This window comes from Nerophis ophidion, linkage group LG03 (assembly GCF_033978795.1).
Source record: "Nerophis ophidion isolate RoL-2023_Sa linkage group LG03, RoL_Noph_v1.0, whole genome shotgun sequence".
In the NCBI taxonomy this organism is placed as follows: Eukaryota; Metazoa; Chordata; class Actinopteri; order Syngnathiformes; family Syngnathidae; genus Nerophis; species Nerophis ophidion.
This window is the reverse complement of record NC_084613.1, coordinates 20,375,222-20,381,196: the sequence shown is the minus strand read 5'-3', so window position 1 is coordinate 20,381,196 and position 5,975 is coordinate 20,375,222.

Sequence of the window (5,975 nt, the reverse complement as noted above, 5' to 3'; positions counted from 1 at the left end):
ATATATAAACTATTAGACTGCGTGGTGGGTAGTAGTGGGTTTCAGTAGGCCTTTAAATAAGCGGCACTATTTTAAATGTTTTGGATTGTTGTGTTGAATGAAAGAAATATGATAGCGTGTTGGAAGAAGGTGCCTTTTATTGACGATGGATACAAAAGGGAATTAGCAGAGTGCGGTACATGTGACGGTGAAAGTGCATTTTTAAAAAAAAATCCATCCCTTTCTTTTGCTAAATCAATTGTACGTAATATGTACTGGACTGTGCAATCTACTAATAAAAGTTTCAATCAATCAAGGAGTTCCACACGGCCCTGCGGCCCGGCTGCCATTTGACAAAGAGCTCCTGCAGCATCTTGGAGTCCTCCGTGGCGTTGTGGGCGTCGTAGGTCTTGTCCAGGAAGTACTCCACCATGTACTTCTGGGAGTAGCTGGCCAAGCGCGGGAAGAGCCGCTTGCTCAGCAAGAAGGTGTCCAGGAACCTGGGCACCACGCTCCGGAACTGCTCCAGCAGGGAAAACTCCTTCAGCGCCCTCTTGAGCACGGGAGCGTCGAAGCGGCCGGCGTTGTGGGCCGCCAAGTACATGGGCCCGCAGGAGCGCAGGAAGTCCATGAAGGAAACCAGTGCCTGGCGCAGCGGCACAGCGGGCACGGGCTGGCCGCTGAGGAGCAAAGCGCCGTCCTTGACCGAGAACCCGGTCAGCCTGGCGGCCTCCTTGGTGATGTCACGGCGAGGGACAATGTAGGCGTTGAAGACCCGCTCGCCGTAGACGGCCGATATCTGGATGATGTCACACATCTGCGTGTCTGCGGGACCGGGAACACGGCGGTTAGCTCCTCCGACCACTTGGCCCACGAGACCACGTCCGTGCAAAAGATTTTTGTTGTCATATTGGACTTGAAAACAGTCCGTAGATTTACTATACTTGCCAACCTTGAGACCTCTGAATTCGGGAGATGGGGGGCGTATATATTTTCAAGTATTTCTTTATATATATATATATATCCAAATATGTATATGTGTATATATGTATATATAAATACATATATGTATACATATATAATATACAGTGTACATATGTACAAACCCCGTTTCCATATGAGTTGGGAAATTGTGTTAGATGTAAATATAAACGGAATACAATGATTTGCAAATCCTTTTCAACCCATATTCAGTTGAATGCACTACAAAGACAACATATTTGATGTTCAAACTGATAAACTTTTTTTTTTTTGCAAATAATAATTAACTTAGAATTTCATGGCTGCAACACGTGCCAAAGTAGTTGGGAAAGGACATGTTCACCAACTTTTCTTTTAACAACACTCAATAAACGTTTGGGAACTGAGGAAACTAATCGTTGAAGCTTTGAAAGTGGAATTTTTTCCCATTCTTGTTTTATGTAGAGCTTCAGTCGTTCAACAGTCCGGGGTCTCTGCTGTCGTATTTTACGCTTCATAATGCGCCACATATTTTACATGGGAGACAAGTCTGTACTGTAGGCGGGCCAGGAAAGTACCCACACTCTTATACTATAAAGCCACGCTGTTGTAACACATGGCTTGCTGAAATAAGCAGGGACGTCCATGATTACGTTGCTTGGATGACAACACATTTTGCTCCAAAACCTGTATGGACCATTCAGCATTAATGGTGCCTTCACAGATGTGTAAGATACCCATGCCTTGGGCACTAATACACCCCCATACCATCACAGATGCTGGCTTTTGAACTTTGCGCCTATAACAATCCGTTTGGTTATTTTCCTCTTTGTCCTCGGTTTCCAAACATAATTTGAAATGTGGACTCGTCAGAGCACAGAACACCTTTCCACTTTGCATCAGTCCATCTTAGATGAGCTCGGGCCCAGCCAAGCCGGCGGCATTTCAGGATATTGTTGATAAATGGGTTTGGCTTTACATAGCAGAGTTTTAACTTGCACTTACAGATGTAGCAACCAACTGTAGTTACTGACAGTGGTTTTATGAAGTGTTCCTGAGCCCATGTGGTTATATCCTTTACACACTGATGTCAGTTTTTGATGCAGTACCACCTGAGGGATCAAAAGTCCGTAATATCATCGCTTACGTGCAGTGATTTTTCCAGATTCTCTGAACCTTTTGATGATTTTACGGACCGTAGATTGTAAAACCCCTAAATTCCTTGCAAAAGCTTGTTGAGAAATGTTGTTCTAAAACTGTTTGACAATTTGCTTACAAAGTGGTGACCCTCACCCCATCCTTGTTTGTGAATTACTTAGCATTTCATGGAAGCTGCTTTTATACCCAATCATGGCACCCACCTGTTCCTAATTAGCCTGCACACCTGTGAGATGTTCCATATAAGTGTTTGATGAGCATTCCTCAACTTGATCAGTATTCATTGCCACCTTTCCCAACTTCTTTGTCACGTGTTACTGGCATCAAATTCTAAAGTTAATGATTATTTGCACAAAAAAAAAAAGTTTATCACTTTGAACATCAAATATGTTGTCTTTGTAGCATATTCAATTGAATATGGGTTGAAAATGATTTGCAAATCATTGTATTCCGTTTATATTTACATCTAACACAATTTCCCAACTCATATGGAAATGGGGTTTGTATATGTATCTATGCACGTATATGTAAGTATATATGTATTTATGCATGTATGTGAGTTCCATGTAGAACGTAGTTGAAAGTGTCAAGAATACTGCTGAGAAATGCATATAAGTGCTGTCAAACAATTAATTGATCACATTAGATCAGGGGTCTCAAACTCAATTTACCTGGGGGCAACTGGATGGTGACTGGGTGAGGCTGGGCCTCAAGAAAAGATTTCTTAAAAAAATCTAACATGCACTTTTTAATGAATTCACCTTCTATGTATCAATTTCGGGCTTCACGGTGGCAGAGGGGTTAGTGCGTCTGCCTCACAATACGAAGTTCCTGCAGTCCTGGGTTCAAATCCAGGCTCGGGATCTTTCTGTATGGAGTTTGCATGTTCTCCCCGTGAATGCGTGGGTTCCCTCCGGGTACTCCGGCTTCCTCCCACTTCCAAAGACATGCACCTGGGGATAGGTTGATTGGCAACACTAAATGGTCCCTAGTGTGTGAATGTGAGTGTGAATGTTGTCTGTCTATCTGTGTTGGCCCTGCGATGAGGTGGCGACTTGTCCAGGGTGTACCCCGCCTTCCGCCCGATTGTAGCTGAGATAGGCGCCAGCGCCCCCCGCAACCCCAAAGGGGAATAAGCGGTAGAAAATGGATGGATGGATGAATCGATTTCCTGTCCTAGCAACATACTTGCCAACCCTCACCATTTTTCCGGGAGACTCCTGAATTTCAGTGCACCTCCCGACAATCTACTGGTGCAACCGCTCTCCCAAATTTGTACCAATTTTCACCCGGCCGACATCATTAAAGGCTGCCGTGACTGCACTGCCTTTAACGTCCTCTACAACAGTGGTTCTCAACCTTTTTTCAGTGATGTAACCCCTGTGAACATGTTTTTTAATTCAAGTACCCCCTAATCAGAGCAAAGCATTTTTGGTTGAAAAAAAGAGATAAAGAAATAAAATACAGCACTATGTCATCAGTTTCTGATTCGTTAAATTGTATAACAGTGCAAAATATTGCTCATTTGTAGTAGTCTTTCTTGAACTATTTGGAAAAAGAAGATATAAAAATAACTAAAAACTTGAAAAATAAACAAGTGATTCAATTATAAATAAAGATTTCTACACATAGAAGTAATCATCAACTTAAAGTGCCCTCTTTGGGGATTGTAATAGAGATCTATAAACATTTCTTCACAAAAAAATAAATCTTTAACATAAATATTTATGGAACATGTCCACAAAAAATCTAGCTGTCAACACTGAATATTGCATTGTTGCATTTCTTTTCACGGTTTATGAACTTACATTCATATTTTGTTTCATCCAATTAACATATTTATTGAGTATTTATGAATTACTGCTATTTCTTAGAATATCTTTTACAAATCTAATTTTTCCCTGGCATACTTTCACGTACCCCCAGGGGTTCTCGTACCCCCCAATAAGAGTACTACTACTCTGCAGCTTGTCATCGGGCACGCTTACACATCACACAACCAAAGGGACAGTTCACTATCATGTTATGTGAGACTTGTGCAGAACAACGTCAGTGGCTGCAAGACATACTTGGTCAACAGCCATATGGGTCACACTGAGGGTGGCTGTATAAACAACTCTAACACTGTTACAAATATGCGCCAAAACTTTGAGCCCACACCAAACAAGAATGACAAACACATTTTGGGAGGACATCCGCACCCTAACACAACTTAAACACAAAGAGAACAAATACCCGGAACACCTTACAGCCCTAACTCTCCCTGGGTACAATATACATCACCTCAACCGACGCAAGTAGGGAGGGTGAGGGCGTGGGCGGTTGGTGGTAGCGGGGGGGGGGGTGTAAATTGTAGCCCGGAAGAGTTTGAGCTGCATGGGATTCTGGGTTTGATTGATTGATTGAAACTTGTATTAGTAGATTGCACCGAACAGTATATATTCCGTAAAATTGACCACTAAATGCTAACACCCCAATAAGTTTTTCAACTTGTTTAAGTCGGGGTCCACGTTAATCAATTCATGGTATTTGTTCTGTTGTGTTTATGTTGTATTACGGTGCGGATGTTCTCCTGAAATGTGTTTGTCATTCTTGTTTGGTGTGGGTTAACAGTCTGGCACATATTTGTAACAGTGTTAAAGTTTTTTTTATTGCCACTCTCAGTGTGACCTGTGTAGCTGTTGATCAAATACGTATTGCAGTAGCACCCGTGCATACTACACTGTTAAATTGCAGCACATAGCTGGGCTTGCACGCTGTCTGTACAGAATGTAGATGGCGCTAAAGGCAGTGCCATAATGGCACCCCCAGATTATTATTGATTGGGTAAAAATCGGCAGAGATTTCGAGTTAATAGATTCAGGGGACTCTCGGGAAAACTGGGAACGTTGGCAAGTATGACGCTGTCAAGCGCCGTTCGTATTAAACTTCCGGGCCTCGTCAACATTAAATTGTCATATCAAAGTGCGGGCCGCATGTTTGAGACCCCTGGATTAGATAAATCACAGGGTTGCTTCGGATTAATGTTGCTTAATCAGATGAAATACTTTTCCTTTCAGCATAATTAAAGTCACAGTTTTCAATCAGGCTTGTCCTTTGATCTGGTTGGCTCCTATTTGTGCTGCCGGCTGATTGGTGCCCATGAAATGTCACCTGATTGGCTAATACATGGCTGTCATGTGACTGGCGCCCACTTGGATGGAAGCCAGCATGGACTTCTTTAGTCTACTGACAGGAAACGAGAGTGGAACAAACATGATGTCCACAAAAGAGTGGACTTTACCAAAAACCTGAACTAAATGATGAAAACATATTTTCAAAAAGACAGTTGTATTTAAACTGTCAGCAGAAACAAGAGTTCTTGTGAGCGTTTTAACCGCAGAAAAACAGGAAATAAAAAAAAAAACTAAACTGTCATTTTGTTCTAAACTGCCATTTTGTTATTTTCCTTAATGTGACCGCAATGTGAGGATGTTGAAAGTTTTATGCAGGGTGTTGAAAAAATTAGGGCAGTAAATAAATACAAACCCCATTTCCATATGTGTTAGATGTAAATATAAACGGAATACAATGATTTGCAAATCATTTTCAACCCATATTCAATTGAATGCACTACAAAGACAAGATATTTTGATGTTCAAACTCATAAACTTTATTTATTTTTTTGCCAATAGTAATTAACTTGGAATTTCATGGCTGCAATACGTGCGAAAGTAGTTGAGAAAGGGCATGTCCACCACTGTGTTACATCACCTTTTCTTTTAACAACACTCAATAAACGTTTTTGGAACTGAGGAAACTAATTGTTGAAGCTTTGAAAGTGGAATTCTTTCTTTCTTGCTTGATGTACAGCTTAAGTTGTTCAACAGTCCGGGGTC